General features: G+C 36.3%; 1 protein-coding gene across 5 annotated transcripts in view; it reads right to left on the reverse strand.

The window, feature by feature from the left end:
- The window catches only part of step (cytohesin steppke), an 89,923-nt gene that overhangs the window by 57,477 nt on the left and 6,001 nt on the right, over positions 1 to 26,445 (reverse strand). The window contains exon 1 of one of the 5 annotated variants that reach the window (XM_065222581.1): positions 5,116 to 5,333. The exons of 1 other annotated variant lie outside the window; for it this stretch is intronic. The gene's annotated coding sequence lies outside the window, so the exon portion shown is untranslated. Of the gene's footprint in view, positions 1 to 4,289; positions 5,334 to 26,445 lie in introns of those variants that run through there. 3 more of the 5 variants (XM_065222582.1, XM_065222580.1, XM_065222579.1) reach the window with 3 other exon arrangements.

The following is a 26,445-nucleotide window of genomic DNA, read 5'->3' on the forward strand; positions in this document are numbered from 1 at the left end:
TTACGGCATATGCACTAGTTACACAATCCAATATACGCAATGGTACCAGTTTTAGGCTCCTCCCATTGATTGATCGTGGCAAGTTTTTCTAGTAATCCGTGATTTCAAACGATCCCACTCCTTGGGCTGAAGGATTGAATCATTGTGCTGTGCGTTGCTATGCGTGTCAAACAATCCTGTTTTCTGCATTTGTTATGACCGTATCATTTGCAAATGGAGCTGATGGAATTTGAGTTTCAACTGATTTACTCCACCCAAATTAGATAGCCAGTTGATGTATTGTTGTATTGGCCTAGACGGTTCGAAACTTATACCCAGGTTTAAGCAGGATCTAATAGAGAAAAACAGTCCGAAATCCCCCTGGGTAAAAAGCCCGATGCGGATTCACAGGTTTTCCATATTGAATTCGTTAATTAACAAATAATAAGGCTCAGAACTTAAACCAGCATTTTTACCCGAAAAATCACAACATGCGTTTTACCCCGGGGCAGTGTTTGGGAAAATCATTCTCAAATCTCATTCATTGAGCCTTCCGGAGAAAATAAGCTCGCGTGTAAATTTGGCAAGCAAATCTTAATCGCTTAAGATTCTCATGCAAAGCCAAACAATCTTTTCAGCTTACAACTCATAAAAAGCGATCAAACATCAATTGATAGCATGCTCATGCATGTTGTGTTAGTTTTCCATCCACTGATGAGAAGTAGAAATCGTTGCCAAAAAATGTACTAATATAGGTGATATGTTATTAGTTTTTCAGTAATCTCAATCTCAGGTATAAGAGCAACCTAAAGAATGAGGAAACCACTACATATTGGATTTTTTGAATGGATTCAGTACTTCAAGAAATTCATAAGAGTAATCATCACGATTCTTGCTTGCCATAAAGTTTTTAATCTGAATTAACAATAATCATGAAACTTGTTTATTAAATACAGCGCCTTTTCGTAAGTGTATACATACGCTTCATTTAATATTGTTCTTCCATTCCTTACCCCGCACATACTTTCAGTGAAATTTCACTCTCCGGATATTCTGATTCTACATTAAAAAGGTGCCAAGATTATTGATATAGTCAAATAGTTTTCAATCTAGTTTATAAAAGATGGATCCATTATTAAATCCTTGTATCATGCTTGTTGAGATTGAAAAAATGCATAGACTAGAACAAATCATACAAGTCATTGCAAAATCGAATCAAAACTTGCATGTTTGAATCTTAGAGCAAAGGGTTGCTCGTTGAAGACTCCCTCCAACAGGTAAAGGCCATTTTAACCTTCCTGATGTTAGTTTGCGCTGTGAGCTAGCAGTTTCCAAAAATCGACGTTTAAATCCTGTAGTTACAAAAATACTTACGACCTTTTGACTATTGATCCGAGAATGGTCCAGAAAGAAGTTTTTAGATAAACATTAAAAAATGCGCAAAGATTAAGTCTAACCAAGTTGATGTCTGCTGAGAGAGTTAAAACAAGACGCATCAAGTGGAGGAGTTCGATTCCCGGTGCGGTCTAGGAAATCTTACGGGTTGGAAATTTTCTCGACTTCCCTGGGCATTAAGTCTATAATTATGCTTGCCACACAAAATACAAATTCATGGTTGACACTAATAAAAACAAATAGAGCTCTAAGAGAATACGGGTAATAATTTCAAGAGAATCGAATTCTGAAGAGAATTCAACAAAACTGTTAACAGAATTTTAGTCTAATGCTGAAGATAATTGCAAGGGAATTTCTAGGAGTTTAAAATTTTAAAGGAGCTTCAAAAAATTTCTGGGAGGATTAAAAAAAAAATTATGGAGAATCTAAATAGAATTAATGATTATATTTCCAAATGAAATTCTAATTTTTTTTTTGTAAATTTATGTAATGCAGATATTTTAAACATTTTAACTATTGTGTACATTTGTTAATTGGGTGTGGATTGTTTAAACAATTTTACCTAGTATATCATTCTCCGGTAGGTGCTTCCAAAAATTTGGTATTTTGTAATCGTAAAATTCAACATATTTGTAGTTCTCTGACTAAGGTTTCAGCTCTATTGAAGACAACAAAGTTACATCATGTCAAAGTTGACCATTTTGTATGAAAATCGACATGCACTGCTGTTATATCGAACAGCACTGTACATCAATAATCCCTCAGTATTTATTAAAGACATTTTGTTGATTGGTCCAGTTTTTGCATAAGTTTTTCTTTGAGGTAAAACATGAAATAAATTAAAAATTCTTAAAAGGTGTGATGGTGCATGAAAATTCAAACTTGTTAATAAGTTTTCTAAATGCATACGCTGTGAGATTACATCATTAACAAAAGCAGGGCTGGTATGCACCGCAGAGCGATTACAAATAAACTTTGTGCATGCATCGCACAACACTCGACAAAGAGTGTGTGGTTCTCCCATTTGAGGTGCACACTCTTTTCCAACTTATCTTTGAGCAAGCGATCCACACAATGAGTGGTACACTCCGTGCGGCGCAAGGACCGAATAAAATACAACAAGCAGCTAACGTCTTCTTTGAGTTCTTTACTGTTTTTGCTTACCATGATAGCATGCATAGCAGTTGAAGAAGTGCAAAACAAAGAAAATGCTTTCTTCGGAGCCAATTTCCGATGGCAGCCATGAACAAAAGAGATCATTACTATTTTCTTCAGTGTTTTCAGTGTTAATTAACATACAATGTAACTCATGGGAAGGAAGGGAAAATGAAGTCCAGCCTACATTTCTAAGAGCGAAAAACAAAAATTGTGTATGAACTGATTCTATACGACTTAAATAAGCTTCTTTATATGAAGTCCAAACAATACTGCAATATTCGAGAAGTTAGGTACAGAAAATGTGTTGAAGGTATGTGAATCCTAAAATAGATAAATCCTATCATATGATATGTATTGTTGTAATAAAATGATCAACAAAACCAAACTTTGAGTCCAGAATTACTCCCAACTCCCTAATTTTGTAACATCTTTCAATTAACTGATTTCCTATAGAAGTTCCCTAAAATCGATGGTTTACCTGTAAGTTTCTATTTATTTTTTGCGGCTATTTAGCATTTGTCAAATTTTAAAATGGCACAAACCTTTTTAAAAATGTATACCGTGAAAATTCCTTACTTTGTGCTTGCTTTCTAAAAAATCCATCAAACATGATTCTGACATTCATGGACCACTCTATAGGCATTCCAAACACCCAACCAACCGGGAAATGTAAGATACTATTAAACATTTGCATAAAAATTATACAGTATTTGTAATCAACCGAGTATGTAATGTGGTCGAGAAGATTTTTTTAAACAATTTCATAATTATTATGTTAGCAAAATTTTCGAACAAAGTTTGTTTTCATCAATACACCGGGGCTAGATAATCATCTTGTGAAGGTTTTATACGAAATTATGTATTCTGAAAAAAAAAATGCTTGTTCAATAAACTACTCATAAACGCATAACAATTCCATTAGAATGGAAAATCAAGCAAATATGTGACTGTTATGCTTATTTGGGCAGTAAAGTTCACTGTAAGAACTGCCATTACATTTGCTGTAAAATAAAAATGCAGAGAATGACATAAATCTTCACTCACATTTGATGTTCATGCCAATTGTATGCGTGTAAATACATAATGAACCATGAATAAAATGGAGCATATTTACTGTACTGTTTCGTATGTTTACTAAAATTCCGAAGTAGGTATCAATGAATGAAAATGAACGTATCATCAAACTTTAAGTTTACCAAGTTAAGAAAGAAACAAAGAAGATTGGTAAATAACTCTAATGTTGACCTTTGGATGTATAGGTTGGGCTCATGGAATAAAATTTTTTACTTTTATTTTTTTTTTCTTAGCTCATATGAACAACACAAATGGCTACTATTGGTTTGGTTTGGTTGCTAAGGGAAAATTGATCAAATAAGATTTATTTCGGGAGTTATTATACGACCGCAATATTAACGACACATATGTCGTTTTCGTGTTTGCGGTGTAGCTACACCGGTGCTACACCGCCGATTTTTAGCGATGGGCCCAATCTCACATCCATGGCCAACATTAGAGCCATTTCCCCTAATTAGATCAAATTTACAGACGTAAACGAATATTTATTCATCATTGAATGTGCAAATTTTAAAACACAGAATGCCAACGTTCAAAATTTCCGACTAATATTTACACTGATCGCTCCAAAAAGATGAAGTATCTTTCCCAACGAGACAACATCAATTTCAGCAAACGATATCGCACGAGCTGTGTATTTTTACGATCTGAATGGAGCTTGTTTGTTTGGATGTCTTCCTTACTCGTTCTCCTCGTTCATAAGAAAGGCAATTTCGAATTGCTGCTTCCTCCAGCAGCCACATATACGCAGTTTAAATTGCCACCGACCGATGATGACGTGATGTGACGATTTTGTTTAAACAACGCAGCGTCAAATTGAGAAATACTGCATACTGAATTCACACCACCGTAAACTGTCGTTGTGTCAATCTGCCTTGATAATCATTATCTTCGAGCCATGTGAGCATGTGACTCATCGCACCAGGCTGAATGAGTAATTTTAGCACTTTCTGAGAAGGAACATTTTTGCTTCGCACATCCATTGGCTCAAGGAAACTAAGTACTGTTAGCTCAATTGGACATGTCAATCGAGACCGCCAGCACTGGCAATTGAAACAATCTTCACCGTTCTTCCGTTAGATCGATACTTCTTATTTCGCTTTGTTTGAACCGACACTGACATCACATTTTATTTATTTCAACCGTAGCACAATCACACAAAATCCCGACACAGAAAACCTGACGGCTCTTCAACCGGCAGGACCAATTTCAGACACAATACACATTTGTAGATTGAAACTGCGCCATTGCGGCTTATAATTTTCATCACCTAAAAAGCACATCATTTCAATCAACACCCGATGACACTACGAGACACATTTAGTTCCATTTCCTCAAATTCTAGTGTACATCCTCGTTATACTATAGCTGTAGTAGATGGACTTCCTCTAGAATGGTTTTCATATATGTGTACATGAATCAACGTACACGTGGGCGGATCGCTAAGCTTCCCACTTACTGATAAATTCACAGCTAAAAGGCACAAGCTTTATTAACATAGTGTGTCACCTAAATTTCGCCACTAGTGCTGCACTATCCGTAAAGGTGACAAACAAATCACGATATAGAATACACGACAGACGTTATCAGCGCCCGACTTAGCGAATTCCGCGCAAAAAGAACGGATCGCACACGATAGTCGATAGCTTGTGCGACCTTCTATCTCGCGAATTATTTAAAAACTGAGAATATACCCTAAGCTAGTGGCCTGACGTACGCGGCTAACAACACAATTGTACACAACACAACACAGGAAAAGCCACTATACCGATCAACGATGAACGACGACGACTACGGCGGTACTACGGCGCTATACGTTGTGTGTAGGTACTCTACTCTTGTTGTGACTTCCCCCGGCTCTAAACCATGGACAACGACGACGACACGGATAGACGGGAGAGCGCGTTGAGTGAGCAGCACCCGTCGGTGTGTGAGAAGAAAAATAAAAACAAACACACAGAGCAAAGTCAACGACAGTGAGCAGAAAAAAACCAAAACACATTGAACTTGGCGCGATGCTATACATACTAAAATGTATACGGACAGAGGTTTCCTCTCTTAAAGTTCTTCTAGCATCCCCAGGCGGGTGGGGTTGTTCTTAGAACAATAGAGGAATTTAAGTTTAACCCTATTAATTGATCCGGATTCTTAATAGATTTCCAAGTAAAGTTACGAATACTATTTAGCTAATGCCAAACGTCAAAACTTACGTCATGTCGCACCAATCTGTAAACTCAACTTTCAAACTTCAAAGTACCCTAAATTGACCGGAGATTCGCCAAAACATAGAAACTTGTATAATACATATGCAACTAAAAGTTATGGATTGCCTTGTTAGTGGAATACTCATAAGAGCAAAAAAGTGATTAATTTCCATTAGCAGGGTTTCTGAAAAATTCATTTTACTTAGAAAAACCTGCAATATTTAGGGAACTTCATCATTACTCAAGGAAATGTTGATTTGAGCAGATTTTTTAAGAAAAGTACTTAGTTGAAAAAATTTCCGAAATATCTAATAATTGCAATCAATTGTACTTTACTCGCTATTATCTTTTACATATTGATCTTTATAATTCTGAGGTATTAACCGGTATTCTTTAGGTTTTGGAATATGAATACTTTTTACAGATGTTAAAATTGGAAATTTTACAAAATCTTGGCAGGTAGTTCTGAGCTGGGTACTGCGGATGACTTAATCGATTTTATTTTGCAATAATTGCTTAAAAATTGTATAACAACACATTCATTGTTTTGCTTTTCTTCAGTTGAATCCCACCAAAAACTCTGAGCTAGTAGTGCTCTAGCCCCAATGACTCTAATAAAGATTGTTTACATTCTTGTTTCACCAGAGTATGTTTTATTGGAAATTTAACCCAGCTAAGTTAAGCCATCCAAACTGTGTTGAATCTGCTGGTTTCTGCCGTTCATCTTACAATTAATAATGTTTTACGAAAATGTATTGATAATACTTGATGAAAGATAACAACAGTAACTAAAATTTATGACTTCTGAATGTTTGACTCCCATTTGACAGTTCACATCTCGACCAGGAACAGATAAAATATGAAAATCTAAATGTGGTATGATACCTTATTTTGGTATGCTTGTGGTATAAAACCTTCTTTTGATATGATTCAGCTACCGAAATATTTTGTAAAATACAAATAAATACCAAAATAACATTTGATCTTTCAGTTTTTATACAAGACCACCTAAAAGAGTGATTGAATTGGTAATATTATTTTTTCTTTAATATCGTAATTTTTAGCACTTTGGTCGAATTGGTATTAGACGACCTTTTAAATAAAAAAAAAATTGGTATTATGACATCAAAGAAAGCATCCGTTACCCGTTAGTTATTACAATAACTAAATTATTTATTAGCTCATTATTCGTAGAACATTTTTGAGGTATCCTATTTGGTATTTTACCTCTTGTATCAGGCTCGAATAACATATTTAGGTTACCAGTTAATGCGATTTTCATAAATGAATTTGATCTTAATAAGTTATTTTCTCCTGCTCGGGATTGGGTCCCACTTGACAAACAATTGAGTTAGTCCGCAATACCTAGGTTTTGAGTAGAATTCCAAGGCAACCCTGAATAGGAGTCAATGGGAATTTTAATGAAGACTCATAGGAATTTATAAGGTTAATTTCTGAAGGAATTATTGAGGAAATTTCAAAAAGAATTCTGGTGATAATTTTGAAATCTCATTTTTTTTTGGACGGCTCCAGTGTAGTGCTACACATCCATACCTTTCACGCCAAAGTCACGAATTCAAATTTCAACCCCGGATAAGTCACGAATGACTCAATAGTGTTAAAGTGACCATAATAATAATAAAAAAAATAAAAAAAATCTATAATTTAGAAGAGAATTGCAATGGATTTCTGATAACGATTTCAAGAAATTTCTACGGAGAATACGAACCTTAAATTTATTCGAAGTATACAATTAAATGTGAGAATAATTCCAACACAACTTCAAAGATATTTGGAGGAGAATTCCAAAAGAGTGCTGACTAGAATCTATACTAATTGTGAGGAGAAGTTAACTGTGTAACCTGACTTATAACGAATATAAGTATTATCCGAGAAAACACGAACTCGTCTAATTTTACGATCAACGCTGATTGTGGATCTTATGCATACTTGGTGCTCCCGTAGCTTCTTGACACTCAGCATCAACATGAGCAACGTGATCTCTTTCCATCGCAAACAAAATCCCCTTATATTTGATTACTTCATTTCCGGGCAAGCGTAGCCAAATTTAGGACTTGGAAGTTACACTAGACTGTGAGTTGACCCAAAAACCACACTACAATGACGCCTTGATCAAAGCTTATAGACAGCTTGGCTTTAAAACAGTTCCAGGCCAAATAGCACAAACATAAATAATTATTGGCTCAACCTTTGCAAATAGGCCACTGAAACTTCACAAATTTTCAAAAATGTTGCCATTTTGGATCTGCTAATTTTATTTTAAAATGGCGTCTGCAACTTTTCATTAAATTGTAGAACGAAAACGTCACTTCTGATCGAAATGACGCCTGAGACAAAGTTGTTGAGAAACGTAACGTCTTTATGGGAAAAATATACACGATTAAAAAAAAAAGCTCATGAAAATGCAAACTTTTGGAATAGTAATACCATGAACACTTGGAAATTGACAAAAATATTAGTGGCTAATGTGTTTAATGACGCTTATGCCTACTTTGATTTTGAGTCGTAACTTTCCAAGTTTAAATTTTTTACATACATTTATTTATTAAGACAAAACATTGTTAGATAAATCATGATTATAATAAACAATAAACAATTATGCTATGTTTTAGACGAGGTATATATTCCCACGAAGCGGATAGAAAGTACAGTCATCGGCAAAAAAGTGCCCACTTGGTAGTCTTTTCAAATTTTTTCAAAAATGTTGATGATGAAAGAAGTAAAGACCTGGTAATAGTTGCGTAAATCACTATTTATTATGTTCTTTTTAAGTGTCATACGAAAACACTGAAATAAAAAGGAAATTCATTTTCCATAAAATTACTGATCTAAAAAATCAGTATGGCAAAAAAAGTGCCCGCTTGAAAGATTGTTCATCTAAGAACAATTCAGGCATAACATTTGATAATGGCACAAAAGCATTTGTAAACAAACTTTCTAAGGCCCTTTACACGCGAACCAAAGTACACCCACGCAAACCAATACCATTTTCGGAAAGGTGATAGTTGCCCCTATCTGATGATGTTGTTGGTTTGCGTGGGCGTACTTTGGTTCGCGTGTAAAGGGCCTTAGAAAGTTTGTTTACAAATGCTTTTGTGCCGTTATCAAATGTTATGCTTGAATTGAAAGCATGGTACGGCGATTAGTAATTGATTTGTCCTCCTTTTGCTTTCAGTACCTTTAACAAGCGTTTTGGCGTACTTTCCACGAGGTTTTTGAGATGCTGCGGATCCAGATTTTCCCAGGCTCTCCCAAGAGCTGCAAAATAGTTTTGCTTATTGGTGACTCCTGTTTTATCGACACGGACATCGAGAATGGCCCATAAATTTTCGATGGGATTCAGATCCGGGCTCTGTGGAGGCCATTCCATGGGTTTAATGCGGCATGAACAGGAGAACAACTTGGTTTTCTTTGCTGTATGTTTTGGATCATTGTCTTGCTGGAACACAAACTGGTTTTCCAGACCTGTTTTAATCAAGGAAACCTCGAGATTTTCGCGTAGAATGTTGATGTACGTATCTGCTGTCATAATTCCATCGATTTTGACCAGAATTCCCACTCCAGCCCAAGAAAAACATACCCAAACCATAACGTTACCTCCTCCATGCTTCACCGTGCCTTGGATATATCGTTCCTGAAGCTCCTCTCCTGCTCTGCGCCATACATAGACACGTCTTTTGTTATGGATAAGGTCAAAGTTAGACTCATCCGTCCACAGAATCCTTTTCCAGTATTCCATCGGCTTATCTGCATGCTCCCGAGCAAATTTAAGTCTTTTGGCTTTATTTACTTTGCTGATGAATGACAACTTCCGGGCAAACTTACTCTTCAATCCATGTTCTGCGATCCTCCGGCGAATAGTTCGATCGGATACTGGTAGCTCGAGGGTTTCCTGCATTTCCCTGATGGTAACCTTTGGGTTTTTCTTAACTTCCCGCATGATTTTGGTGTCCATTATTGCATCCCTTATGCATTTCCCGCCTCTGCCGGGGCGATCCACTACTGATCCAAACGTTTTGTATTTTAAACAGATTTTTCCAACGGCTGCTTTGCTAATACATTACTTCTCTGTGATGACCCGCTGTGATTCGCCATTTTCCACGTCTCAAATTACTAGTTTATGGATACACAAAGGAATTGATTTCGTTACCATCGTATTTTCCATGATTTGAACAAAAATGACTTCGGAGCATTGTAAACGTGTAACAAAAACGCATCAGATCAAACCTTTTGTATTCAGATGTCAAAACATCATCAATCGATGGGTCTCCTGATGCGTATTACTGAAATTTATAATGTTTTTTTTTTTAAACTGGGCACTTTTGTATGTTACATAATTTTATGGCAACTTCAACAACAATTATTTCTATAAAATCAATCTTTAATAATTCTGTATAAGTAAAATGTTTTTTTTTCTTTGATTTGTTTTCCGTACTGAGTACCAATGCTACCGACGCCAGGAAGGCTGCTCCCACACCTGGACCCTACCTATCGACCCATCAACTCATGAACAGGGAACCAACGAAGGAAGGCGTGATCAGAGATGTTATGCCTCAGAACATCCATGCGTCGCCGACTTGGATTGAACCCAGACCTGCTTCCTACCACTACACGCGCCGCTAAAAGTAATATGTGTAGTTCATAAAATATGACAGAATCATTATTTAAAAAATATAACAACAGTTCCTCTTGTACAGTTGAAGTGTTTACGAAGCGTTTGTTGAAATAACGAGAGGTGAGCACTTTGTTATGCCGATGACTGTATATTCGTTATGAGTCAGGTAACACAGTAGGCATTTGTGAGGAGCACTGCAAGTGAATTTTTATTCGTGGAATCCAATGTTGTAAGTAGAATTTCAAGGGAAGTAGAATTCAAAGAGAATTCTAAAAAGAATTCACAGAGAAGCAGAAGACGAATGTATACGGCATCAAATGTAATCATTTTTGAATGGCTGTAACTTTTTACACACTTAGAAATAACTACTTTTACAGCGTAAAATTAAGTGATCTCATACCGAAACATAAGCAACTCAACGGAAAGAATGAATTGATTTTCAAGTTTCTTTCAACTGATTCTTATGTCTAAAGGGCCGCTTACATGTGTCGATCTCAGGGAACGGAAATTTACACGACTTTTTCGTAGTGTGTACCCATTTGGGTATTTTATATTGAAATTTTGGGTAAAATTAATTCAATGTGTATTGTCTACACTGTGCAAGTTTCACTAGCAGCTGTGCAATCTTCTTTTTTTATTTTTATTATAGAGATTTTTAGTTCATCTCTATGCTGTGCAATCGTTGCGAAGGTGCAGTCCGCATAACAGCAACGACACAAAAAAAATTGCGCACGTGCCTCAAAAATCCGGATCTCTCTCATCGTGCAAACAAAAAGTTGGGAATGGTACAATCTTTAGTAAGCCGTATTTTAAATCGGTACAACGAACGATTGACCATCGATCGGAAGGAAACAAAAGTGGCCAAAATGGATCTCCGTATAGTGTAAAAGATCACAAGCGGGTAGTTCAAGCGTTCAAGAGCAATCCAAACAGTTCAGTTAGAGATGTGGCGATGAAACTGCAACTTTCTTGATCTTGAAGATGCGAAAAAAAGCGTGTAGGACTACACACGTACAAAGTACAAAAGGCACCGAATCGCGATGAACGACAGAATACGGTAGAGGAATCACGTGCACGGAAGCTTTACACCAAGATGTTGACAAAACCGCATTGTCTCGTTATGGATGACGAGACGTATGTAAAAGCAGACATCCGGCAGCTTTCGGGGCTCCTGTTCTTCACTGCTCATCATAAGTTCGATGTCCCTGAGGACGTCAGAAAGCAGAAGGTGTCAAGGTTTGCCAAAAAATGCATGATTTGGCAAGCAATTTGTTCGTGTGGAAAGCGGAGCACTGGGACGATCAATGTGCAGGTATACCTTAAGGAATGTCTTCAAAAGCGTCTACTTCGCTGAGGTCACACAATTTGGTCTTACGCTTTTCTGGCCGGATTTAGCCTTGTGTCATTACTCGGAAGATGTTCTGGAGTTGTACAAGGTCAAGGAGGTGAATTTCGTGCGGAAGCATCTCAATCCCCCGAACCACCGGAACTGCGAGCAATTGAGAAGTACTGGCCCATCATGTAGCAGGCATTTCGAAAACACCCTAAGGAAGTGAAATCAGAGGAAGATATGAAGAAAACATAGATTTCCACACAAAAAAAAAGTTGGTCCAAACGTTGTACAAGATCTTATGAGTAATGTTAAGAGAAAAGTACGTGTACACTCAGGTCTTTTTTTACACGGGGGATACGGTCCGTGTAAAAAAAACCGTGTAAAAAAAAACCTACGAGATTGATTTTTCGCATGCTTAAATGTTTTTAAAAAATCGGATTTTGATGCCATTTGTAATTAAGGTGATACGATACGTCACGCTTTTTTTGCTTTTTTTCTCTCCTTTCTATGTGTCAGTGAATTGATTATCATTGATGCTGTAGTAGTGTGAGTGTACATCATGCACTACCGCAACTACCGTAAACATAGCTGCTAGAGTTCGTTATTATTAGGTCGAATGTGTAACAGAGACTATCACTACATTTCCATTCAATTTGTCAATATTATCGACCTACCACCTCCCAGGACACCCCTTCCTATACAGAAAACAATTTTGCGCCTAGCCTCCAAGACCAACATGTCAAGTCATCATAGAAGTTAATTGATTCAACATCACACTTTGGTTACATACGACCTGTCCAAAAGTGATTTCAGAGCTCAAACCTCCAGGTACACGGTAAGAAAAAAGATCCCAAAATGACTTAATTTCACAAATCTCGGCACTATATTGTAGGAAGCCAAAAGCGAGGCCAAAAGTAGGTAATGTGGGTCGAAGAGTTTTTATTTGATTGTTTTCAATTAGTATGGAACTGACAATTCGTTTCTACCCACTCAAAGTCAAAAGTAGGCAAAAATGAACTGGCCGCTGGATATTTTTTCTTATCGTGTATGTTTTTGTTTTTGAATCATCCTTTGCCGCCTTTTGCATATCAGCTGATGGCTTCGAGCAGTGCAACCAGAACGACACATATTTTTTCTATAGAAGATTTCTAGGATAATTTAATATCATTTTTTTGCCTTGAGAAACAAAATAAGAAATTGTTTTAAACATTTTTAAGTGATGGTTTCTAAATTGCACCCAGTTTAAGTACCATAAAAAGCAATAAAAACATTGTTTTTACACACTATGTTTCAATTAAATCGACAACACTGGATACGATGAAAGATGATTCTTACACACACCTCCGTAATACGGTGTGTAGAAAAAAGGTAATCAAAACAGTTTCAATTTGCAAAATTATTCGCGACTCGCGTTTTTAACGATGCAAATGATATTATTTAAGTAAATATCGTCTTTAAAAGTGAATTAACTTGAAAGTACTTGTAGAAGCACGTGTCGTAATTGTTTTTAGTGTGGTTCTGAGAAGTGAAAGCTAGTGAAAACAGTTGTTGAAATTTCATGCCCTGAGCAGAGCAAAATCCGCTGATCGTACTTTTTAATGTAAATATTACCAATGAGCGAATGAATTGGCAATATTTGGGTGGCAAAGTATTGAAATATGTATCCAGATCTTATTCATACAATTCAGGCCCATTTTTTAAGGTATGTAATTAGTAATTTACTGTTTTGTAGGAAGATGTCTTTCGTACGCATACCATAATACGTTTATTTAATGATTTTAGGGACAGCCATTGTTGCATGACGTGCCGTATCACCTTAAAGCATGATATGGTCCATATAGACATATTTTAAAAATTTCTGTATTTACACCAAAAATTGTGATTTTTTTTTAAGTATGCCATTCGATTACGAATAGCTTGAAACGGATAATGTGATTGGAATCAATTGTTGATAGGATGTATCGTTGTCGAGAAATCGTTAAAAACGTACCGTGTAAATCGTGGAAAACCGTGTAAAAAAAACCGTGTAAAAAAAACCGCGTAAAAAAAAACCGTGTAAAAAAAGACTTCAGTGTATTTGGATATGGCAATGAAATTGAATAAAACGAACATGGAAAAAGTTAAATAATATGTTTTCTTTTATTCCCTGAAAGTTTGAAGATGATCGGTTGAATGGGTGAATTTTGCCGAATCTTTTCTCGTGATGCAATTTGATTCCGTACACCCTTTACCTTTTCGTGGTGCGTTACTGGCATTAAGATCTAACACCGAAGCCTAATCTGAACTATTTCAAACTAAGGAAACAGGATTGTGTTGTAATCAAAGGAACACATCTTAGTCATTGTTACTGTTTATGCCTTGTTGATAATTACAAGACTCAACATTGTCCAGTGAGGATGATTTTGAAACAATGAAAAAAATAGTTAGGTAGGTATTTTGTATCTACTTGATTTCTAATCTCCTATTCGTTGTTATCTAGTTTGAAGTGGCTAAGACTAGGGTTCTGATACATGGCCGTTATCGGTGTTATTGCTTGATTTTGTTGCGAAGGAATCAGTTTTTGACTGACAAAGGGATGCGCCTTTGGAGGGTGTTCCAACACTCCGGAGGGCATTAAGAGCGGGGCCTTACAATTAGAGTCGGATCGAATAATTCATCATTTCTCAATAGTGATGGAGTAATACGAAATGCACTAAATTAAAGATATGGGACATACCACAATAGATCAAATAACTGGTCACAGTGTGTTATGTCTCGAACAGAGGAAAAACATCTCAACTTTTGCTTATGTTTACATTGTGAGTTCATCTTGTGCTAATTTTGAGCTCTCTTTGTGCTTTTTTGTGCCCACCAAGCCACATTGCCCGCCTCTAAAAATTTTGCGCACTCTCTCTCTCTGGTTTCTTGTTCTTTAAAAAAATCAAGTGTACACACTTAATTCAGATCACAGAAGTCGATAGAATTTTAGAAGTCTGTACAAATTCAGAATACATTTACTAATTATTAGATTTTCACTGATTTTCAAAATTTTATCGAACAGTTCTGTAGTTCAAAATTTACCGAACGGTGGAGGTTTGGATTAGTTAGTGTGCATGAGACTAATAGCGCACCTTTTTTTTAGCTGTGTGCGAGCTTCCCGACAATCCCTGATTAGAACTCTATATGGTAATCGCTTACAATTTACTCCAAAATAGACACCGGCATAACATCTCTGATCACGCCTTCCTTCGGGAAGTAGGGAAGTAAAGCCGTTGGTCCCCGGTTCATGAGTTGATGGGTCGATAGGTAGGGTCCAGGTGTTGGAGCTGCCTTTCTGGCTTCAGTAGCATTGGAGCCGAAAACAAGATCGACGAAAAAAAATACTCCAAAATACTCCAAAATACTCAAAAACAATGACAAGATGTTGCAAGCAAGTTTTCCCAGAATGAAAATTTATGTATAAAAGCTTCACGAGATGATTTTCTCGACGCAATATATTTGGGGAAATAAACTTTGACCCAAAAATAAGCTAACATAAAAATGACAAAATTATTTTAAAAAAATCTTCCGGCAACCACATTACAGAATCTGTTAGCAAAGAACTGCAAATTTTCATGCAAATCTGTAATAGAATCTTACATTTTCCGGTTGGGTGTATTATTGTGTGGCAATCACAATCATACTATATGCCCAAGGAAGTCGAAAAATGTTTCACATGAAAAAATCCTAGACTGAACCGAGCTTCGAACCCAGCCGCCTCCAGCATGGTCTTGTCTTATAGCTGTACCTTTATGTGTTCTAGCAATAGGTCCAAATAAGGAGCATAGACCTAATTTACATACAAAACCCTATGAATTGTATGTGTACGACGCTAAAATAAAATTAAATAAATTTGTTTTCAAACTGTGATTTACAAAATGAATAACATGTTGTGATTATCGGAAAAAATATTATGAACTTATTATTGACTAAGTATTACCTTCTGATCGAGAAACCCGGACTTCATTCATACAGGACAATAACGAACCACCCTGGTCAATACGTGTCCGTTTTCTAGCGCGTATCGTAATCAACAGTGATGAGGAAAATTTATCTCGTAGTATTCTATACATCTTTATTATTATATACAAGATAGTAGGTACGTTGTGCTGTACGTATTAAAGAGCAACGAATTTTGCTAGCTCACCCGCTCACCAGCTCAGGTCGCAAAACAGCGCCGATAGCTTTAGCTCGCTGCGGGTCGCATAGTAAGCTCAAAGTTTGTCGTCATCGCATGGCACACAAAGTATTCTACTGTTATGCTGCAACGCCCGCGGGGAACGTCGGGTATGATAGCTACCTTACAATGTTTGAGAAATTTGGTACAGGTACAATTTACTTGCATGTCAATATAAGAAGCAAAATATATCTGTGTTGATAGGACACTACCTAAGTTTTTCAAATGTTTAAAAACAGAGCTGTAATGGTAAGTATGCAAAATTTTTATAAACATTTATGACAAATTGAGATTTTCATATGATGAATGTTTTTAAATTGAAAACATTCTATTCCTTACCTTTGAATCGACCCCAAGTATCCCAAAACGTTTTTTACTTTATCAACATTCATAAACATTATGTACCTACTTTCATCATTAAGGAAACCCAGCATGGAAGCACATGGAAAACAAAAGCATTTACCTATCTCGAGGAGAAGAGCGACCAGGAAGTGTGTGTTCCTTTAAATGTGCTGAAAAGCTTCTACCTTTTATGCGGAAAACCAAAACAACACCCGCACCCATCTGCAACCTCTCTCACTCTCGTTGACTCTCTTTGGAAAATGTCAATGGTCACGTTGCTCCGCATAACAACGAGAAGTAGAAAATGATACTGCAAAAGGCAGGCAATGAGGAAAGGGGAGTATCTATCCATGGATCGGAAGAAATCATGAACCGTACCCGGAAGATTGTTAGACGCTATCTTATTGACGGAGCAAATTTTCTAGATGAAGTTTGAAAAAAAATATTTAAAATACCTACTTAAACGATATATGGTACTTCCAATCAATTACAATAAAAAATGACCGGTTGAGGATGCTGATTTAGATCATTGATGATCACAGTCAAGCAGACCAGTTTTGATGAGATCATTCCATTTCTAGGGGAATTTACGTATTCTCGTCAATCTAAGCAGCGTCTGCACTTCTACTAGCATTTTCTCAGCGTCACGCACATGTATGATGTGTCTGTTTGTTTACATTCATCTGATGCTTGCTTTTCTATCCATTCCAATCGACAGAATTTTTCAAAACGTTTTGAAAGCGTTTTTACAACGCTCCAAACTTCTCAGGTGAGTGTGACTATGGTCGGCAGCCTCTTTTTCTTCGGCAACCTTCCCATTAGAACTGCGTGTTAACCAGCTGTTCTATTATCGGCAACTCGAAATCAACCCCATTTTGTAGTGCGTATGCTTTATTTGAAGAAAAATGTAGCACTACTGGATTGCTCGATCGTTCAAATATAATCAGATTGAAGCTGAAAGGCTAAACAATCGTTTGGACACATTCAGGGAAGTGCGTTGATGGGAAAACATAGTGAAATTAACGTTTAAATTTTGGTTGCCGAAAACAGTCAATGGGTGCCGAAGCCAACATTTACCCTATCTATGATTAGGAATTTGGGGAACATTGTAGGCATTTGGTGAGATCCTTCAATTATACTATATTATGTAAACCATTCATTACATCACATATGATCAGCCGGCGCCGGTGGTGTAGTGGTAAGCGTGACTGCTTTCTAATACCCCAATGGGTCTGGGTTCAATCCCAGCCGAGGTCGGTGGGATTTTTCTGAGGCATAAAAATCTCTGGTCACGTCTTCCTTCGGAAGGGAAGTAAAGCCGTTGGTCCCGGCCCATGTGCGTTGAATGGGTGCGATATCTTACGCAGGTGTGGAAGCTGCCTTCCTTGCACATTCGATTGCCGTCAATGGATGGCAATCGATGTCCGTCGGTGATTGGCACTAGATTGCGGAACAGAGACCGACGTTAAATAAAGGAAAGGATCACATATGATTGTAAAATATACTCATAAATTACTCGGAGCGTTTGGTACGGTATGTCCACGCATCCTTCCACCCCTTTAGATTCACGAAATGCATCGCTGTTTAAATATATTTACTAAAACTCGAATCATTTCACAGAATTATCTTCGCGGCAAATGCAACGCAGTAGGCCTGGCCGTTTTGATGTTTGTGTCATATTTCAGATATGCTGCAAACATCAATGTTGACAAGAAAAATGTTTAGGCGTTATCTGACCGAATCATTTTCCAGGATGCTTTCTCGTACTGGCTGCGTTTGTATTATTAGATTAGATTAGTTGAGGATGCTGATTTAGATTACCAGTTCATTGAGTTGTGGCTGAAAACAGACAATAGTTCCACTAGAAACGCAATAAGGCAGATGACGAAGACTAAACGTCAAATGACTGAAGGATAAAACCTAGAAGAAATAGTAGTCTCTATAAAAGTTGATTAAAACTGTACATTCAATAAATTTACCTTAGACTAAAATTCTACAGAACTGTTATTGTTACGGAAGTGAAACTAAAACTTTCACGATACATATTTTTATTTAGAATATCATGTTTTATTTTCAGACATTCAGCTTATAAAACCCCAGTGTTAGAAAAGTTTGCTGTATTTCACGAAGTTCACCAAGAAATAAAATCGCGAGTCATAGTCAGTTTTCGCGAACTTTTCCATCACTGAAAAACTCAAAAGCTTTAAACTTGAGTAATGCCTAATGTAGGTACTGTCTTTACAGAAAGACCAATAAGTTTTACAAAATCATTGAAATTATTATGAACTAGATAAATTGAAATCAAGTTTGAACTATGTTCAGACTACGGACTTATTAACATGTTATAATATCAAAATAGCGATTAAAAGTGTTAAAACCCTATAACCTTGTGTTTTCCAGATCATGCACCAGCGAGTTGCCCTTTATCATATTTTAAACCGAATAAAACTACACCGTTGGAAGCCAGCCTGCCGGAAACAGAATCAGCCAGCAAAACGTGAATCTCAAGCCGTCCAGGATGAAGAAACTGAGAGCCGTGTGAGAGCGTGAAAAGTTGCACCGGCTCCAAAGTATCGGGTTTCCACCACGTATATCTTCTCGCACGCTCACGACAAGATTCCAACGCCCACCATAGTAAACAGAGACATCTTAGAAACCGAAAGCCAAGACGCAAAAGTTCCATGTGCAAGACGAAGGCAAACAGAAAGATGGTAGCAATCGGACATATAGACACGAAAACATACCCCTCCACACCCAGGTCATCCCACCCATCACCCTCATAATCATCACAATCAGAGAAGAAAAGCTTGGGTGTGAAAGTTTTATGCACCAATAAAAGCATTAGGCAAAGCAGAAGGAGAAGTGATATGGTTTCGTTCGCCTTTGGTTATTGCTTCATTTCCTTTTGGGTGAAATGCGGTTAGCTGGTATGTGTCGCCGCCTTCCGCTTCCGCAGAACGGAAAAAAAAACAGAGGCCAACAAAACTCTAGAGGTGGAGTGGAATTTATGGTTCACTCGGCGCTTCTTCAATCGTTGAGTGTTGGGTTTGAATTTGAAAGCGTAAATTGGTTTGTTTATTGGAAATTCTATGAGGTACGGTTACTATCAGAGGAGTCGTGTTTGTATGCAAATTATTGTGACAGAGAATTTTTGTTAAGCTTTAGCTTTCGTTAGAAAATAAATTCATATAATTCAACTAGAATTCTAATCAGCACTATCCAGAACGCAACTTGAAGCATTAAATAGCAAATTAGATTTAGACTGTCCCACACAAATAAAAGTTCAAATTATCCACGTTTAATTAGAAGATATAGACAAGTCATTGATATTCCAGATTTAGCCTCAAGTGACTATTGAGATGATGCTCCTCACCTGGATTAAGTCGTATTTAGTTGATCGCCAGCAAATTGTAAGATTCAACGAGAAAACATCTAAGCCAATTCAAGTCACATCAGGGGTTCCACAGGGCTGTAAATTAATGATTACCAATCCGCGATATATTCCACGTAAAGTTGACCGACAATACAAAACCATCCATGGACCTTACTGACCACCATAACCATTACCATTAAAGTTTTCAAATCATAAGTAAAAAGGTTCTAATATAGATGTCTTTCCGAAAATGTATGGAGAAAACAAGAATTTTGAATGGTAATGGTTCTCAACAACCCATTATTTCTAAGGTTCACTTTCAAAAAACCATAATATAAGAATAGCAGGAAAATATAGAGAATATTTCAAGGAACTTCAGGGAGCATTCTATGGGAATTAGGGGGAGAACTCAAAGAGAATTAACTGTTCAAGAAACTTAATGGTGGTACTGCTAAGATCCTGACATTATCCCTAATGATCAAATTATAGATATTCATAATTCTCCATGTAAACAACTATTTAACACGGTAACAACGTTATACTCAGTCAAGGAGGATCCTTTGCGATATTTTCTAAATCTTTTCGTGAAACGAACAAGCCTACGACTGAATATCGCTTAACCGTTAATCAACAAATCATTCAAATATAATTTTGAGGAGAATTCCAAGGAAATCCAATTCTTTCGATAGCTAAAAATAATCTATCCTAGTTTGAAGCTAGTTTTAAGGGAATTCCTTGGAGACTTCTTAAGAGTTTTTAGAGAAATCCTAAAAAGAGAATTCAAATGGAATTATGAGCATATTTCCAAACAGTTCTGAGTTGAATTCGAGAGAGATTCGGAAGAAAGTTCCATGCGAATTCCAGGGCAACCGAATTCTCAGGATAGTTTCAAGGATATTCTTAGGAGAACTTCTAAAGAATTCCATAGAGATTTTCGAATTTCCTTGAAAAAGATTCTCTCAAAGGCATTTCAAGAAGAATTTCAAGGAAATTCTCAGAAACAGTTCCACGATATTTTTATGTGAATCCCAATGTTATTTTGAGACAATATTTTGGGAAATCTGGGGTGCATTCCAAGAGCAATACAATTCTGTGGAAAATTCCTATATATTTCAGATAAGAATTTCAAGAGAGGAGAATTCCAAGATAAGTAATGGAGATGTTTTCTAGATTTTTGACATAAGTTTTCATGATTCTAAAACGTACAATATTATTTTAATAGCGATTCTCACTGAAATCATTTCGAAATTTTGCCCGATTTAGATCAAGGACTTTTCAAATTTATGCAACTCTTTCATTTGTTTAGATCTCAGACTTATGTTATAGTATGTAGTACTATGGGAAAGATGAGAATTCCGAGCTTGAAGAAATATTCCTAATAACGGACTTAGAATTTATTGCCAGAATCCGATTAACAAAGGCATAAACAAAACTTATTGAAGATTCAAATCAAATTCCCGTTTTTTTCGATTGTTTTCGATTCCCGGTTCTGCCGGGTTTCAGGTTCAGTGGCCACTCTATATATAACACTAATCATGTAAACCCGAAGGGCTATTAACAAAAATATCATCTCTGTTTACGAGCCGTATCCAGAATAGTTCACTGTAGGCATTTAAAAATAGCTTATGGCGCTAGAGCGCAAGGTGAAAACAATAATTGTGCTCTGACACGCACAGAATATATTGCCGGAATTTAATAGCAATCAATAGCCTTATGCTTAAGACCTTGAAAATAACTCGATATTTCGTTACAGTAACGTAGAAACGCGCGTAAAAAAAACGTAGAGCGCATTTACGTTAAATCGTCTCGGTGTCGTCTTCTCATTTTTTCCTTGGATCATAACGAAAAAAGTGCGCAGAAGTCACCATGACGATAAAACCGCACTTTTATTAGCGATTCCACACTTTTGAGAAGTTCAGTAAGAAATGCAAAACACATTATTTTTTATAACAACTGAGCAAACAAAGTCCGGCAACAATATTTGGTGAGATTAGCTGCTTATTCAGCCAAAAAGGAATATTTAGCTTTAAGTTTGTAAATCTATTCTAAATAAATCATTTGCAACCTTCCTTTCATCAATGAGCTGATTTTTTCGCCTGATAAAAGTTTTGCAATCCAACTTGAAATTTAGGATATCGAGTCGTTCAAGGTAATGAACCTTTTGAGGTTAATAACATCTAGAGTAATATGAATTTGGAGAATTTACATAGAATCTTAGACAAAAAGTAAAAGTGATCATAAATTACTACACAAATTTTATTAATTTGTATACATTACTGTATTAGAGTGTCAACCCAGACAACCAGAATGCACGTATATTCAAAGTTGTTTTCGTGATATACAAACATATATACAAACAAACAAGTCGTATAGAATGCAAAGAATGTCATGAGTCATCGCATATAAGTCGGAAATTTGCATTCTATACGATTTAACTTAAACATAATGCGAGGTATGCCATTCTAATATGCGATTTTGACTTAAACTGTAGCAATTTACGATACTGTCTGTACATTGTTATACGACTTCTGGTTGTCTGGGAAGTACTCAAACAGCGGATTTCAAAAGTCATAACGAAAATTTCAATGTTCACCCAGACCTTGAACCTCGGAAAAATTCTCTTTTACTGCGTGCTACTCAGATTTGCTGTCCTGTCCGTGTTTTTTTTTTTTTTTTTTTTTGTCTCGGTAGAAGAGCGACCGGCAAGCGTCTAGAATAAGCTTCTAAAAGTAACTTCTTTAACAGATTTTAAAAAAAGCTTCTTAAGGAGATTTTAAAAGAAGCTTATTTTGGAAGCTCGCTTGCCCGTCGCTCCGCTTATCTGACTAAAAAAACACGGGCAGGGCAGTAAAGACTGGAACGCGCAAAAATTGGTCAACAAAAATCGTTTCTTTCAGTCAAAATCATATCTTAAAAATCTTCTAATTTTTTTTTTGGTAGTTCAATGCATATATTTAAAGGAAAAAATGTTCGTTTATTCTTTTGGTTTGCCAAATCTTAATTCGAACGGAGAAAACTCATCATATCAACCATTGTATATACACTCAACTTCCAGATGCAGCATTTTAGGGTTTTTATGCATTTTTAACAGAAATACACCAATTTGAAGTTGCTCCATACTTTAAATCTACTCAGTAAAAGAGCATTTTTTCAAGGCTAGGAAGCATTTCATCATTTAAATATTACGTTTCCATAGCTTCTACATATACACACCAAATGAAAGTGGAGTGTCCACCAGTGCAAACTGTGTACACGGAAATCCAGAAACATTTTAGCTGAATCACATCCCGTGTTAATACTAACCTCCGAAAAATATCCACACTGTTGAACTACCCCGTTAGGAAACGACACAGCCATAATCACTATTCACGAAACGTCCTTCATTCGGCATTCGACTAGGCCAAATGGAGAGAAATAAAAGAAAGAAAACTCCAATAAACACCAAAGCAACGGTGAAAAAAAAACGGAAGCAAGCAATAATAATTGTGATTCCGGTGCGAATAAAAACAGTAATAGAATAAAAATGAATTCAAAATCGAGCCCAATGCAGTGCGCTGCGGAGACCGTATTTTGTTTTGGTCTCTCTGTTTCGTGATATGTACCCAGTGGGCCTTGAAAGTTAAATATTTGATAATTGAAAATTATTGGCTTCTTGAGCAACTTGGTTTTTTTTTTCTTTTTTCGTTTGATCAATTATTATATTCTGTACTACATCACAAAACATGATAATGATTCATTGGTAAAGCATGTGTTCAGTAAAGCTAAAATAGTAATGATGAATACAATTTAAGTACCTACCAGTTTTAAATCCTTCCAAATTACATACTATTGAATTTTTATTTTTATTGTAAACATACTGGCACTTTTTTTAAAGAAAAGGTCAGAATGTATGACACATTACAAGAAAACAACATTCTGTTAAGAATTTAATACACTGAAATGTAGACTTGTTCTAGTGTTAACAACAATTGCATTAATTGTATATTGTGTGCCACGCATAATGCCACCTATACTCACTGTAGAGAAGACAGCATTCAAAACCAAAATGACCTGGGGATGGAAAAACTTGACTGAATACCTACATCCAAATATTTGTTCACAATTGTCTTATTTGTGATTGATTTAAAAATACAAGTCCATTTCTTTATAACCCACCGTGACTGGTAGATTCGGAAAACCCCCTTCACTATTGCCCGTCCCAACCACCGTCCATGGGTGTCATTGCAGGCTCGATAGCTTGCAACTATGGGAGCAAAACAAATCTAGGATATCGACTTGCCAGCGTAGCGGTTGTAGTTTCGAGGAAACTTATAGCTAAGTGTCTGTGTGCGAGTGCCGGTGTCCACTAACTTTGCCACAACCGGCAAAAGAGGCTTAATTTTACTCTAAGGTATTAACCTGTACCGCCCAAAGTGTGTTCGTTTCGATCAGCCATAAAAACTAGAGCTCCGCTAACCCCTATCCAGTCATAATTTTATCTCTCGCAAGAGTCATAACATCGAAATTTTATTAAGCACCTTTGGGGCTGGCAATTCGAATTCTACCTTAGTGGTTGTGCGGTTCAATTTGTTTTAGTTTTAAACATACTGTGAATACATATACCGCTAGGATCAAACAGTTGCAGTTTTACATTTTAAATATAAGGTAAGTGGATCTAATAGAACTATTACTGTTTAGAATAATATCAACGAGAAAAATATTCTTAAGAAAGAGGCGAACCAGCCAAAGGCTGAAAGTTTCTCTAATAAATCGTATATTTATAAAACTGTAAGGATTTGGCTGGTCTTATTCGCTATATAACGTTTTTTTATAGGGATTTGAGCATTATGTTTGCAGGCCTAGAAAAAATATTGGAGATTGGCTGATCTAAGATCCCCAAATCCCAATATACGATATAGGGGAAATGGATGTAATGTCGGCCTAAATAATGCCCCTAATTTGGACCCATACATAAATTCAGCAATCGACTAAATTTTCAAAAGCGACCAAAAATATCCATTTGTGCAGTCCCAAAAATTTCATCTAGTTAAAATTGATAAATAGCAGATTTTTAGTGGTGGGCCCAATCTTAGATCCATAGGCCAACATTAGATCCATTTCCCCTAGATATGATATTTTGGATAGGATTTTGAAGAAAACTCAAAGGGAATTTAAAGATTATTTCTAAATTAATGTTAAGGAGAATTCTGAGGCAATACTTGGGAGAATAAAAATTGGAACTCTAGAGGAAATAATTTTCCAAGATGATGCTGACGTGAATTCCAAATTCCAATAGAATTCTAAGGATAACTTCAAGATAATTTTTAAGTGTAAACCAAAGGGAACCTGAGGATTTTTTCAAAAGAATTAGAGGAATTTTTGTCAGAGGAATTATTAACTGAAATTTTAGCGAATTATTGTGAACTTTATTAACAATAAATGGATAATTGAACGTATGGCCTGTCAAGATTGCGTAGAGTGTTATGAAACAAATTCGAAGGGAATATTACCGAAAAGAATCTTAAGATTTTACTAGGGAAACTCTAAAGGGATTAGTTACATATTAGGGATTATTTCGAGAAGTGAGAAAAGTCACGTCGTGGTGACGTAAATCTCCATTTAATTTTCACAGATAGTCACGTAACCACGACGTGACTTTTCTCACTTATCTAGTGACAACCGTCACTTCGGCTCTTGGAATGAGAAGAGTTGTTCATACAGATATGTTTTTTAAAATAATTATCGGACAAAATGGGTCGAAGTGTCTCAAAATAACATGAAATTTTGCCAACAGGTAGAGTTTATAAAATACAAAAAAATTTAGGATGATTAATTTACCCGAAAAATTATAGATGAAATTTTCAAATTTTCCCTAGCTCTACGCGACTTTGAAAATATGAAATGGTAAGGAAATTCAACAATTCATAAAAAATATATAATCTAAAAAATGTTTTCCATGAAAGTTTTCACGGTGGAGGAAAATCGAAAGGAAAACCAGGAAAAATCGTTCTCAGGGTAATGAAAAATTATCTAATGATTGTTTTCAAACTTCTTATCTTTCACTGGTGAAAATTTCAGAATGGTGTCTCCTACCGTTTTTTAGATATGACCAAAAAACTAACGACCTCTTAGGAAAACTATGCAAATTATCGTTTTATAGTGAAGAAAAGTTCTTGAAAAAAAAACAAAGAAAAGTGGTTTTCCCTGTTTCCTGTTTGTTCACGGATTGTACCCACCATTCTTCGCGATGGCAATGCAACTCTTATTGTCGCATCGTACCTAAATTGGTTGATCGTTGCCTAACAGATCAAATAATCCTCGCCACTATGAAGCCTCTTGGACAGCCGCTGATACAGCTTCGCACGTTGACATCCTTGTTTGTTTGTTTTTTTCAGTTATTAACATAGCTGGCCAAGTGGTTCTAGCGATAATATGAATTTTCCTACATGTCAATTTCATATTCTATCATAAAATCGACTAATGATTGCAAAATACAAATCCCTAGCATTTAGAATCATATGAACATCTGGAATAATCCCTTTCTTCACAAAAAAATCTTCAAAATCTAGAACACGCAAACAGGATATGGTCTGGATCTACTGCTGTTTCTCCACAGGAACATAAATCATCATTTATAATCCCATTGCGTCTGAGATGAGTAGGAAGGCGTGAATGATTACTGATGAGTTTCAAAAGGATGATCATCTGCCTTGTAGTAAATGATAAATCTTGAACCAAGATTGCTGACAAATAGTGGAGAGTATGCTGTTGCAGAAT

This window comes from Ochlerotatus camptorhynchus, unplaced genomic scaffold (genome assembly GCF_037179485.1).
Source record: "Ochlerotatus camptorhynchus isolate MF236.1 unplaced genomic scaffold, CSIRO-AGI_Acam_v1.1 ptg000176l, whole genome shotgun sequence".
Classification (NCBI taxonomy): Eukaryota; Metazoa; Arthropoda; class Insecta; order Diptera; family Culicidae; genus Ochlerotatus; species Ochlerotatus camptorhynchus.